Below are 15,091 nucleotides of genomic sequence, written 5' to 3' on the forward strand. Positions count from 1 at the left end.
TCAGACTTGTGAGTAGCTTGTTACAGCAGTTTGCTTGTATTTTCTTTTCTTGTCTGTGCTTTATAACTGCTATACATTAGTTGAATCAATGTGTGGCATTCGCATTCACACGCATGGGCGTAGACTTTAGGAGTGACCATCACCTTCCATCTTTTACTGGGAGACCTGTACATCGAAATTGAGTGTGATTAATTCTAAGTTTCTGATAATTCTATCACTTGTTCTTAGATTGTGTTTAGATTTGCACAGTAATCACTTAGATCAGAAGTTTATGATGCTGTTGGGACTGAGATTTAGGCTTGTTTGGGTGAGACAAATAATCATAAAGCTTGAAAAACAGGTTGACTTTTTTGAGTAATTAGATTTAGTAAATTACAGTTTTCGTTGATCCATACTGTACAAAATAAGGTCAAAACATCAATAAGTAAATCTAATTTCTAGGGCATGGATTTTCATAAGATGAATAGAGGATGCTGACTCCAAAGTAGAAAAGCATGTTCAGGGAATTGCTATTTACTAATATTGAGGACTGAGCTTTCTAGTGAAGAGCTCAGTGTTTTCTCACTTGGAAGTTCTTACTGAATGGCCTCTACCCCTTAGTCGAATCTTGTCATCTTCAATAAGAGGCATTGGTCATTATCAACTGACCCAATTCTTTGATGGTAATTCACTCTTATGTTTTCTTGTACCTTTTAACAATTCTATCATTCTAAAAATTTGTAAGTTTTTCAGTGATTATCTCATTGTGTTCATACACGTATTTCAAATTGTAAGAAGGATTTCTCTAAGTTGCTACACTTCATGTCTCTGAATTTTTGGTACCTATCATGATAGGAACAAGAATTAGAGAAAAAAAGTTCATATGTATTATCTATTTGTTTGACTAATGTAAGCTATTTGTCCCCCCCCCCCCCCCCCGGTCTCCCCCACACCCAAAAAAAGAAAAAAAAGATTTAAAACAGCAAATTGCATACATCCACTTGGATCTGTAAATTTTAATGTTTCCTAAATTCATTTGTATCCCTTAACCCTGTCCATGGAATTCTTTTGTTTCATGTTTCTCTCTAATAAATATGGACATGGCAATTCTTTTTCCTCTTCACTTGTTCAATGTTAATGTGATGCAAAATATGATCTTTGAACACAAAGTCTTTTTAGTATCATCAATTCTCATTCTCATTTTGAAAAGAATGAACTTTGAAGACTAAGGGGTTGTATGGCAACATTCTTGTCCCTTGTGTTTTTTTTTTACATTTTTGGAACAAAAATATACTATAACATGTATGTCTAATCCGGTTTATTAGAGATTAGACATACATGTTCATTCTCATTTTTGATGATTTTTCGTTTGTTTGCGTTTATATCTATTATAAACTTATTTTTATTTAAAAGAATTAAAAATTAAGGGCAAGAACATCACTGCTTCCAAAATATTTGAAAAATATATCCCTCTCCTATTTCTCCCTTGGGGGTTGTATGATAACTTTCTTATTTATTGTGTGTGTGTTTTTTTCCTTTCTTTCCTTAATATTTTTGGATCCAAAATCTGCTCAGCCCTTAGATCTCCTCATGATGACCTGCAAAACGAAAGCGTCAGATGTGGCCCGACCGCGGGGGTCGGGAGTCCACCTTCGAAGGCTAAGTCAGTTGATGAACTTAATCACAAACGGCTCTGCTAGAAGCACAGAGCTAAGGAATGAAGAACTGGGAAAGGTGATCTAGATCGTAAGCCTCTGATAGTTTTATGTCTACCAGTGTGTATTTGAATCTCTGTCCTTCACCTCGTATGGCAGTGAGGTTTATATAGAGTGTACCTTCGAATCTCTTTCGTTGGATGCACTTGAGCCTTCTTCGGGTAGTCGTTGGATCTTAACAGTTAGATCTGTTGAGCGATAGACTTCTACTAGTTTGGACTAGTAGAGGACTCCTGAGATAACCTTTAGGTTATGCGATGATTATCCCTTCGATAATTATTAGCCGCAGCCGTCAATTTGAGTCTGCCATCATTAGGGTAGTTAACCTAATCCATAAGTTGGATTAGGGCGTGCTTGTAGCTGAATAAGTTTTCTTCCTCAGCAAGCCATCTTACGGATTCGGTTCGCTCGGGAGCGAGTCAATTCATTCTGTCTCGATCGGAGTCGAGGATCAAACCAAGTATGAACCCGGTTCGATCATATTTTCTCCATATCACGAGCCCCCGAGACCAAGCGTTCGGTCGATCCTGAGGGCTTAGTTTTTAACTGGGTTTTTCGTTAGGCAATAATCTCTGCGTGTTCCATTAAATGTCATATCACATTTAATGCGGTGGTCACTTTTCCTCGAGCGTTGTGAGGGTAATGCCACGTGTCTCCTTGCAGTCGATCTGTCGTGGCTCACGTAACCCAAGCGACGGTTTCCGAACGCCTGTTTCGGATTCGTGAGTTCAAACTTTCAAAACGTCTTCTAATCTCGATCGTCGATTTTGAATCAATCTCGATCGTTCAGATTCCCAAACACTCGTGCGGGTGCTTTAAAAGCGGTTCGTTGTCTTCGTAGGTTTCATTCTTCTTGTCTGGAATTTGAACCTTTGTTGTCTGCTTCGCGCCTTCCTGCTCTCAAGCTTTTGCCTCACTGAATCAGTAAGTTTGCTGGTCTTTTTCTTTTTGTACCTTACTGAAACAAGTAATGGCAGAAGATAGGGTTTCTCTGGTACCCAGTGTTAGTAATAGTAGTGGTAATGAAGCTTTTGCTTCCCCTCCTTCCGAACAGTCGGATAGTGATAACAAAACCCTAACTGTCCTCTGGCGCGAGTTTGCTGAAGTTTCTCAAAAAAGTTTAGAGAAAAAAAATCGAAACTCCTTCCGTCCTTCCTGAGTCTAGATCTTCCAAGACTTCTAGGGTAACTGCCGAGTCTTCTAGGCAGCCTCAAACTTCCAGGTCCGATGGCGGACCTGGCTCTGTTCCCTCCGTTTTCAAGGAGGAAACCCTTCTTTCAGCAATCCAAGATTTTGATTTTCCTTCCTCTTATCAGGTTAGGGCTCCCCATCCTGATGAGAGGGTTGATTCAACCCTTTCGGGTGAGTTTTCTCTATATATAGATGCACTGGAAAGCGGGGTTCGCTTTCCCTTTTTTAATCCTTTGTTCTCAGCTGTTCTGAATCATTGGGACATTTGCCTTGGAATGCTCCTTCCCAATAGCTGGCGTCTCATTGTCGGCTTCTTGGGTTTGTGTTTTGAACTTGGCATTACGCCATCTCTTTCTCTCTTTGTGCATTTTCATGTTCTTTCTATCTCCCATCCTCCCGGCTGGGTTTTTCTGTCCAAACGCAATAAAGCTGAACTTGATTGGAGGGGCAACATCCTTGTCAAAGGAACTTGCCCTTCTAACCACAAAAGATGGCGCGAACGATACTTTTTCTGTCGAGCGCCTCCATCAGATCTTAACTTCCCGACCGTCTGGAGGCGGTGTACTTCTTCTTCTGAGAATAACCGAGGCCTTCCCTTATCCAAAGAAGACGAGGCAGCCATCAGGAAGATCAAATCCATTCCATGGTATCAAGAGATACACGGACTTGAGGTGGAGTATAACTCCATTCTTCAGTACTGGGGCTTGGCTCATTTTGAGCTTCTAACCATCATCCTTTAATTTTACTGAAGTGATACGTCTTTAATTCTGACTCTTGCTCTTCTTTGCAGTGCCTCCAAGAATGAACCCCGAGAACTTGCGAGTGAAGGCCGCTAGGGCCGTTGTGACAGCCGAGCAACGATCGCCTAGAGCCTTGACTGTTGATCAAGAGGCTTTTGTTCCCTCTCCCGACCCCTCTTACAGGGGTATCAGGAATATCAGGCCCGTGGCTGATGCTTCGGGTAAAGGGAAGAAGCCGATGGTGGAGAGGACTAATGTCTCCTCCTCCGTCCGAACCAAAAGGAGGCATGATACAATTGATGCTTCCTCCCATAAAAAATCCAAAAATTCTGCGGATTGTGAGGAGGTCTTCACCCCCGAGTGGACCCTGAAGTTGACCGACAGGGTGACATAGGATCCTGAGAAAGCTGCAGAGTGGAGCTCCCTCAGTCTTATTCCTTCTGATCGCCAGGAATTTGAAACCCTGGAAGACGTTGCCCTTGTTAGTCAATCCACAAGGTACCGGTCTTCTTGCTTACTTATTTTTCATAATTTCTTATGACTTCTTCGGATAATTTTTGCTTTCCCAGGAATGCTGTGTTGAGCTTCTATCAACACATGGAAGCATTGAGCCGAGTTGGCCGCAACAGCTCCTTGCTGCAAACCTGTGAAGAGAATTTGGCCAAGGCCAATTCTGAGATAGACCGGCTTACTGCAGCTGCCGAGGAGCTGCAAAGAAAGCACAAGGAAGAAGTGAACTCCCTCAAGGAGGCCCTTAATTCTTCCAAGGCTCGTGCTGTTGCTGCCGAGCGCGAGGCCAAGAAGCAAAAAGAAGTTGCCACGTTGTTCGGTGACAGACTTGAAATTAAATGTATAGAGAACGAAGAATACTTGAAGTTGGCGATTCCTAGTAAGCTCGAGCACATCAAGCCAGAGCTTCGGAAGGATTGTGTTCGGAAGTACCTGAACAGCGTACCTTTCTCCCAATTGCTGGGTGCATACAACATCCAAGCTTATCGCTTGGGGCAAAATGACGTTTGGGAGAGAATTCTCGCATCAATCCATTCCTTCAATACTGCTCCCTTTCATGAGGTGTGCCATAAAGAGGTCTTCGGGAAATTAGGCATGGATCTCCCAGACTGGGCTTAGGAAGAAGATGATCCTTTTCCAGCTGACCCACAATATGAGGCATATTTGGCTGACGAGCCGGCACTTCCAGAGGAAAAGTCACAAGCCGAGTCACAAGCTGCTGCTGAAGAGGGCTCTGAGAACGTCAATCTTGAGGAAGGCTCTTCTCAGGATCCTGAAAAAAGTCCCCCTGCCCATGGCTCCTCGGGCAACAATGAAGAAGAGGCCTAGGGAGTTGTCTTTTTTTTTTTTTGTAAAGATTGACCTCCTTGCTAATGAATAGACACTTCTTTTTCATGTTGGCCTTACTATTTCCTCGTCTCCTATCGAAATCTTGTCTTGAATATCAAAATATAAATGATAAAACTTATCACTTAACTTCACATTCTTTGACGAATAATAATCTTGTAAAGATATTATGAAGATACGTTTTGGAAAGATGCATTAATCTTTCCCACTCCTTCATTTAACGCAAAGTCCACACGTTTCCCTTCTGGTATCTGCGAAGTCCAAACGTTTCCTTGCTTGGGTGTACCATTCACTGTTTCCAATAAATTGGTAATACATCCATTATTACAATGGCGGTGTGACGATTTGAGGTATCCCTGCATCGGGTGCTCGCCTCCACATGTTTCCATGTGGCCTCCCTCTGACGGTTGATCTTGTTTGTTGTGGATTTCGAAGCGTTATTTCGATCTGGGCCATTGGTTGTCTTTAGCTCTCAACCGTTGTCTTAATACCTGAGGCTATTTAAAGCCTTCGTGGGTACTCTCCATCTATCCTGCTATCTGCAAGTTAGATTCGCTAAAGCGACATTCCGTCCTCCTGCTTGCTTCCGTATTCCTCGTACTCCAACAATAACTTTATCAACTTCTGAACAAGTGAGTTTTTTGATTACTCATCTCTTTCCCCTTTCCCCCTGAGTAAACTGCACAGTAGTATTACTTGGGGTTTAGTTAATCGGTTTTTCATAGTTGATAGAGAACTAGGGTTTTCCCTCTTTTCTTTGTTGTTGGATATCTGTACTGATACAGCTTTTCTGTTTATACAGTGGCTCTAAGGATTGACCCGAACTTTATCAGAGCGAAATCTTGTAAGAAAATCGTTCCGTTGGCGGTGGTTGGGGCCAGTGAGGTGGTTTCAGCCAGTGAATCCTCCAAGCGTAAGGCGACTGCTGTTGGTGAATCTTCAAGTCAGATTCCCACAGTTTTTATTGATGCCGCCCCTACGCCTCTTCTACCTGAAGTGATCGCTCGTTCTTCCCAGGAAGATCTTGATCACTTCACTGTTGATGGTGCTGCTGACGCCCCTGCTATAGAGACCGTTCGTGCACCCCCGAAGGAGACTCTTCGGGCATCTGAGGCAACTAGGTTGGCATTTGATGAAGGTGTGGTCCCAACAGGTTCTGCTCCTATTTCCAATTCTATTGCTTTTTTGGCATCCTCTTTCTCTCCTTTGGAGTTGGAGGATTTTGCCACTAGGAAGTGCCGTCGGGTGACAAGTGATGCAGCTCATCCTTCTCTTGATGTAGCTCATCCTTCTCATCCTTCGCCCGAATTAGTGTCAAACAAGTTTGACAGAGCGTTGGAATGGTGCACTGCTGCTCAAATGACTTCTGAGAGCGCAGTTCTTTCCAAACTTCCAGATGAATTCTTTATGAAGTCAATGGTGATGTAAGTCTTTCTTCATTATCTTTCGATTCTGAATATTACTCTTCTGCTCCTTTTTAACTCGGAAGTTGTTTGCAGGAGTCTTACTGGTAACTTCCACAACCAAGTGGAAGCAGCCTCTAGGCTCAATAGGTTGAGCAATGAAGTTTCCAGGTTTCGGGAAATCTCTGAAGCTAAAGATGCTGGGATTGCTCGCCTAAGGAAATTTGCTTGGGAGGTTGCAGGAGAAAAGAATTCGATGATCGATCATCTCCGGTCAGACTTGGATGATGCCAGGGAGAAGATTTGGCACCTGGAGCGAGGAGTTGGAAAGTCAAGAGCCAAAGGATCTGAAACGTTACCTCAAAGGCAAGCTGTCGTTCCTTTGCTCGAATCCCTTCCAACTGATGTTCGCAAAGCCTGCGTCTTCAAGTATTTACACAGTAAATCCTTTGTTGATATGCTGAATGCTTATAACTTGCAGGCGTACCGGGATGGTGAGAACGAAGTATGGGAATCAATACTAAGGAAGGATCCTCATTTTGATACGACTCCCTACAATGTTGTTTGCCATCCTGAAGTATTTATCAACCTGGGCCTTCCTTCTCCTGACTGGACCAAAAATAAGATTGATCCTCCGCCTTCTGATCCAGACATTATGCATTATCTGGAAGATTCTCTTGTTTACTCTCCCTTGGAAGGATTCAATTATGAGGAGCTCGCCTTGAATGCAAGTTTGGTCGAAGACCATACTTTTCCTGGACAAGCTGGACAAAGAGTATGAAATTGTGGAGGATTTTATACATACTGAAATGTTTTTTGTAATCCTCATTTCTCCTCTTCTTTTCCTTGAATCCATACCAATGATTGACTCATGTGTTTGTTCTAGCAAAGTTGTGCCGATCTTGTATAACTTCTTAATGATCACCGATGATGACTTTCTTTTTTGACCGAAGATTGTATCCAGCTCTTGTAATCTTATGTTTTGATATTGAGACTGGCCTTTTTTGGTCTTTTGAAGAAATAAGAAGTTAACTTCATCTTGAACTTTGCTAGTCATTTGAATCGTTGTTGCATTAGGTCTTAGTTGTTTGGAACAATGCCTTTACTTAAAGATTTCCGGAGAAATACAATAAGTCTGAGAAGGAACTCACTCGGGTTTTAAACCGATGCCTTGTAGAAGGAACTCACTCGGGTTTTAAACCGATGCTTTTACTTAAGGATTTCCGGAGAAATACAATAAGTCTGAGAAGGAACTCATTTGGGTTTTAAACCGATGCCTTGTAGAAGGAACTCACTCGGGTTTTAAACCGATGCCTTGTAGAAGGAACTCACTCGGGTTTTAAACCGATGCCTTGTAGAAGGAACTCACTTGGGTTCTAAACCAATGCCTTTACTTAAGGATAATTCGAAAATTCAATAAGTCTTGAAGGAACTTACTCGGGTTTCAAACCGACGCCTTGCGGAAGGAACTCACTCGGATTTTCATCCGATGCCTCAACTTAAGAAATTCCAAAAAAATTCCAAAAGTGTTGAAGGACCCACATGGACTTTCATCCGATGCCTTATAGTTGGATCTTGTTCTTGAATGTGGTGTATGATGCCCCCCAATCAAAAGATAATTTGTTGAAAGCCAATAATTGCATTGATTGAGTTGAAAATGTTTACATCACGAACAAAATTGAAATCATCATCAAGGATAAAATTTTTTGAGATGCCTGGCATTCCACGAACAATCCAACTCTTTCTGGGTGTTGATGTTCTTCAGCCTGTAAGCTCCTGAACCGACTGGTTTTACAACCATATAAGGTCCTTCCCAGGAAGGGTCCAATTTTCTTTGGTGACATGGGTCGGAAGCTAAGGTGTTTCTCAACACCAAATCTCCGGCTAAGTACCGACGATTCTTCACTCGAGTATTATAATGAGACGCTATCCTTCTTTGATAATGTTGAGTTCGTGCTATTGCCTTTGCCCGAACTTCGTCCAACAGATTAAGACTATCAAGCAGTCCTTGCTCGTTCACTTTTCCCTCGAACTCTCCATCCCATATTGTCCCCGCCATTATCTCCACAGGTGCCAATGCTTCGGACCCATACGCTAACTTGAATGGAGTTTCTCCTGTGGGTGTTCGAACCATAGTTTTATAGGCCCACAGTACATTATGAAGTTCTTCGACCCATAAAGCCTTGTCAGCTTCGAGTCTTCTCTTTATCCCTTCCAGTAGCGTTCGGTTAGTAACTTCTACTTGTCCATTGCTCTGGGGGTATGCCACCGAGAACATACGATGCTCGATCATATATGTTCCGCAAAATTGCTCAAATTGAGGACAGTCGAACTGAGTACCATGGTCAGTGACGATAATCTTTGGAATCCCAAAACGATATATGATTGACTCAAGCACAAATTTCTCCACTTTTTTCTCAGTAATTGTTGCCAGGGCGCTGGCTTCAACCCACTTCGTGAAGTAATCAATTGCTACTATCAGATATTCCCGTCCGCCTGACGCTTTGGTGAATTTGCCCATGATATCAATTCCCCACATCGCAAAGGGAATGGGATCTAGAATTGAAGTCATGGTTTTCACTGGGCGCTTCGATACTGTAGCATGAATTTGACAATTGCCACATCGACGAACATACTCCATAGCAGCCTCTTAGATCTTAGGCCAATATAACCCAAGTCTTAGAATTTTGTGGGCCAGGGCTCGTCCACCCATGTGAGCTCCACAAATTCCTTCATGAACCTCAGCCAAAGCTGACTTTGCTCCTTCGGGGCCTATACATCTCATAAGGGGTCCAGAATAAGATCTTTTGTATAGTCTCCCATTCTAAATGACAAATCTCGCCGATCGTATCTTGATCAACCTTGCCTCTTTAGGATCCTCAGGTAATTTGTTATCTCTTAGATACTCGATTATCGGATCCATCCAGCAACGCTCTGCTTCAATATAAGAAATTTCTTTCTCATGATAACTTGGAAATGTTATCTCTTCAATGTAGACCGAAGGGTCTAGATTCTTTTCTTTGGCATTGGCTAATCGGGATAGCTCATCTGCCACTGTATTTTCAGTCCTCGAAATCTGAGATATCTTCAGATTCCGAAATTGCTTTTGAAATGCCTGCACTATCTCTTGATATTTCTGCAAGCGAGGTTCTTTAATACCATACTCCCCCTGGACTTGGTTGACTATAAGTTGAGAGTCACTATAAATAGTAACATCTGCAATAGACAATGCTTTTGACAACCGAAGTCCAGCTATCAGAGCCTCATATTCTGCTTCGTTATTACTTGCTTCGAATGCAAATCTTAAAGCATAGCGAATAATAAATCCTGCTGGACTTTTCAATAGGATTCCAACTCCTGCTCCATCTTTATTACTCGAACCATCCATATATACCTCCCAAGTGGTTGGTATAATGGGATCTTCAATGGTGGACTCCACTGGTGCAGTAGTTTCTACTACAAAATCGGCTAGCGCTTTGATTGCGGTTCTGGGTTTAAAGCTCACTTGGAACTCGCTGAGTTCAACCGACCAGGACACCATCCTTCCAGATAAATCAGGTTTATTAAGAACTTTACTGAGAGGAAAAGTTGTAAATACCTCAATTGGATGAGCTTGGAAGTATGGCCTTAGCTTCTTGGCGGCCATCATGAGAACAAGAGCCTGTTTCTCAATCTGCAAATATCGTGTCTCCGCATCTAGCAATACGTGGCTTACATAGTAAATCGGCCACTGTTTTTTATCTTTCTCACGAACAAGTACTGCACTAACCGCTGAAAGGGACGTCGCTAGATATAGCTGTAATATTTCCCCCTTCTCCGGTCGAGACAAGATCGGTGGTTGTCCCAGTGCTTCTTTTAACTCCTCGAAAGCTTTCTGGCATTCTTCTGTCCATTTTGCTTCCTTGCTGCCCCTCAAATCTTTGATTGCCTTGAAGAATGGCAAACACTTTTCTCCAGACTTGGAGATAAAACGATTCAAAGCGGCAACCCTCCCAGTTAAACACTGCACATCACAAACAGTTTTGGGAGCCTCCATGTCAACAAGAGCCTGTATTTTGGCAAGATTAGCCTCAATACCTCTCTGTGACACCATGAAGCCCAAAAATTTGCCTGAAGAAACTCCAAAGGCGCACTTTCTGGATTCAGCTTCATTTGATATTTTCGCAGCACTGAGAATACCTCAGTCAAATCTGCAATATGATTCGCTTTTGTAAAGCTCTTCACAAGCATGTCGCAATAAGCTTCGACATTCTTCCCTATCAAATCTTTAAAAATCTTGTTGACGGCTCTCTGATATGTAGCTCCTGCATTTTTCAGGCCAAATGGCATGACTTTGTAATAGTAGCTTTCACGATCAGTCATGAAAGCCGTGAACTTCTCATCTTCCTTATTCATAAGGATCTGATTATACCCTGAGTAGGCATCCATGAAACTTAGAGTTTTATATCCTGCAGTCGCATCTATCAAGAGGTCAATCCGAGGTAATTGATAACAATCTTTAGGGCAAGCCTTGTTGAGATCTATGTAGTCTGTACACATCCTCCACTTCCCATTCGCTTTTTTTACCATTACCACGTTAGCTAACCAAGTTGGGCATTCAATTGGTTCTATGAAACCAGAATTCTTCAGTTTTTCAACTTTGCCCCGAACGGCTTCATACTTTTCAATGGAGAAATTTCTCTTTTTCTGTATCACTGGTTTCACCTTCGGATCTATCCAGAGTTTGTGCTCTGCGATAGCCCGATCAATTCCTGGCATGTCCTCTGCAGACCATGCGAATACGTCATTATTCTGTTGAAGAAATAACTTCAATTCACTTTTGAATTCCTCCAGCTGCTCAGACCCGATATAAGTAATATTTTTCTTATCCTCAGTACACAGTTGGACTTGCTCCAGCTTCTCCACTGGTTCGGGCCTTTGCATTTCTGCTTCTTCCCGATCGTCTCGAACTTCTATAGGTAGGGCAGTCACCTTCCTCGGGCCCTCCTTGTCTTTTAAATAGGCAACGTAACATTGCCGAGAGATCCTCTGGTCAGAGGAAACTTGACCGATTCCCATATCAGTCGGGAATTTTATCTTCAGGTGTTTTGTCGAAACAATAGCACCTATCTTGGATAAAGATGGTCGCCCGAGGATAACATTATAAGTTGGCAGTTCCCGAACCACCAAAAAATTGATTCGGACGGTTGTTTCCTTAGGAAAACTTCCAATAGATAAGTCCAACTGGACAGATCCTTCCGCCACCGCAGATGATCCTGCAAAACCATATAGATGCGTGGATGAAGGCTCCATCAAGTCCTCATCCACCTTCAGCTTTTGATACACTTCATAATAAATTAGGTCAGCTGGAGACCCCGTATCAACCAAAACTCTATGCACTTCCCGGCGTGCAATCGCTACCTTGATGACTATGGCATCATCATGAGGTAAACAAACGCCTCTTTCATCCTCCTCGCTAAAGGTGATAGAATCTTCACCATTCGGCTTCTTTCGCTTCTGTGTCTCTCCGGTTCCGACAATTTTGGATTTTGTTTTCAAACTTCGGAGTGATTCGGGCTCTGGTCCTCCGAAAATGGTAAGGATTGGTGACCGAGTAGCTTCAATCACCTCCTTGCCCTTCTTAGACTTCGGAGCCTCCCTTGATCATTCTGAACTAACCGAACGATCCCTTTTAGGGGTAGTTGAGCGTGGCTCACGTGGCTCCTCCCTTCTTCTGCTAACAAAATTGGACAAATGTCCCTGAGATATTAATCTCTCAATATATGCTTTCAGATGACGACAGTCATTTGTAAATGACCATAGTCCTTGTGGAATCGGCAATACTTTTCTCGATCCTGCTGCTCTCCAGGCTTCAAAAGAATTTTAGGTAGCCACTTCAAAATATTTTTCCTTTTGATGATATTTAGAATATCAGCCCGAGGAGCATTCAATGGAGTATACTCACTTTTACCGGGAGATCTCTGGCGCCAAGCCTGAGATTTTCCAACCCGATCGCGGACATTCTTCTTTGGCTTCTGCTTCTGCTCAAGAGCCTTCTATTCTTTAGTGGAAACTTTGTTATCTCCTTGGCGCACATCTAGGATCTCCATGACTTCGGCCTGCTTCTGGCATCTCTGTACCAACTCAGCATAAGTTGCAGGCATATCCTGAAGTAATAACTCCAGGAGTTTCCGGTTAGTGAGTCCAGTGAATAGAGCAGTTTTGGCTACTTGCTCATCCAAAATTTTCTATCTCCATCATTACTTTGTTAAATCTTTTCAGAAACTCTCTAATCGATTCGCTTTTTCCTTGTCTGACAGTAAACAAGGTTTCTTCCGTTTTCTTGACCTGTATTCCACTCTGGAATCGCCCTATGAATTTGCGCGCCAATTCATCAAAGTTTACGATCCTTCCAGATGGGAGGTTCGAAAACCACTTTTGTGCTGCTCCGGTCAAAGATGAACCAAAAACCCTGCATATAATTTCATCAGAATTACCTGAAACTGCCATGGTCTGCTGATAATAGCCAATGTGGGCCATTGGATCTCCGGAGCCATCGAATGTAAAAAAGGTAGGCAAACGGAAGTTATGGGGAAACTGATATCCCGCAATTGGCTCAGCAAAGGGGGTCTTCCGAATGACTGAGTAAATATCCTCAGTTATTCTTCCCTTAGCCAACTGCCCTAACTTCTGATTGATGTTGGCCAATTCCTGACCAATCTGGGTCGGGTGATCTTCAGCAATATAATCACGACCTCGATTAATATGATCTTCACGAGCTATTCGATCATCACGAACGGCCCGTCCCTCACGAACATTCCGCTCATCGCGAACTGCTCGATCATCACGAACGGTTCTTCTGACAGTTGGTGAGTGAGTTCTCACCCCTATGTCCAACCTTGTATTTGAATTGGTTGTACTTTCCTGCGGTCTGTCGAACTGATCGTCTCGCCTAGGTTGATCGTCAATTCTCCTAGATCCTCGGTCACCTTCACGAAAGTTCTGACCAATATTCCGGTCTTCAGCCAATCTTTGATCACGTGGCGGCGCACGCCTCCCTGAATTGCGATGATCAGGTTCTTGTGGTAACACCACTCGCCTGGTGAGCACGCGGAGTGCTTGGCTCACCTCCAAGAGTTGAATCTTCACCTGATTCAATTGATCTTGGAATGTATCTGGAGGATTATGTCCTCCCTGACCACCATCTACCTCAATAGGATGTTGGCTTCCCTGGGGAACATCTGGATTGTTCACCCCAAGGATCTGAACACCGGAATCGCGTTGTGCAGTGGCTGCTGCAGCTGATGCCGATCTAGTCACCATGGCTTTACAAGTCTTTCCCACAGACGGCGCCAAATGATGCGTCCAAAATTTGCTCAGCCCTTAGATCTCCTCATGATGACCTGCAAAATGAAAGCATCAGATGTGGCCTGACCGCGGGGGTCAGGAGTCCACCTCCGAAGGCTAAGTCAGTTGATGAACTTAATCACAAACGGCTCTGCTAGAAGCACAGAGCTAAGGAATGAAGAACTGGGAAAGGTGATCTAGATCGTAAGCCTCTGATAGTTTTATGTCTACCAGTGTGTATTTGAATCTCCGTCCCTCACCTCGTATGGCAGTGAGGTTTATATAGAGTGTACCTTCGAATCTCCTTCGTTGGATGCACTTGAGCCTTCTTCGGGTAGTCGTTGGATCTTAACAGTTAGATCCGTCGAGCGATAGACTTCTACTAGTTTGGACTAGTAGAGGACTCCTGAGATAACCTCTAGGTTATGCGATGATTATCCCTTCGATAATGATTAGCTGCAGCCGTCAATTTGAGTCTGCCATCATTAGGGTAGTTAACCTAATCCATAAGTTGGATTAGGGCGTGCTTGTAGCTGAATAAGTTTTCTTCCTCAGCAAGCCATCTTACGGATTCGGCTCGCTCGGGAGCGAGTCGATTCCTTCTGTCTCGACCGGAGTCAAGGATCAAACCAAGTATGAACCCGGTTCGATCATATTTTCTCCATATCAATACTCAAGTCATGTTTATCTAATTTAGTTTGCTTCTTGTCTTTCATTTTCATTTTTAAAATGAACTAGCATATTAACATAGTTTTGACAAGCACAACCTCCTCTTTTGAAACCCTAGAAACTAAAAGTGTTTTCTTTTCCCCTATTTGATTCATTTGTTTTTTTACAAAAACACTTTTTTTGTGTAATTATATATGATTCACTATTTTAGAAACATTGAGAAACAGTAAAAATACATATAACTAGGAAAAAACTGTTTCTTACGTAAAACTGAAAAACCCTTTAAGATTCCTTAACCAGCTTGCATCCCATTAAAAAGCATAGCAAAAATGTTTGCTTACCAAACATAAACATATTTTCCATTCTATAATTTATTTTGTGCAATAGTTACTAAATAATTTTTATTTTTGAGAAGAAAGAATTTTTACTACTAATTCTTTTTAATAAAGCCCAAAAAAAGAAAATTCATTTGAAAAAAAAAGGCCTAAGAATGGAGTTTACACTGGACCACTATTTTTCCCACGATTGTTATGTTGGAAGGGGAAAAAAATAAGATGCTCTTTTCCTATACAGATAGTGACAAAATGACAATTACACCCCTTTTCACCTATCAATGGTGAGAAACTCACTTCTTACCATTGAATTTCACAATTAAGTTGCATTCTATAAAACTTTGAATTTTTTACATAGCACCAATTATTATTGGGTGAAA

The sequence above is a fragment of the Hakea prostrata genome, chromosome 10 (genome assembly GCF_041222555.1).
Source record: "Hakea prostrata isolate BN-2017 chromosome 10, UWA_Hpros_2, whole genome shotgun sequence".
In the NCBI taxonomy this organism is placed as follows: domain Eukaryota; kingdom Viridiplantae; phylum Streptophyta; class Magnoliopsida; order Proteales; family Proteaceae; genus Hakea; species Hakea prostrata.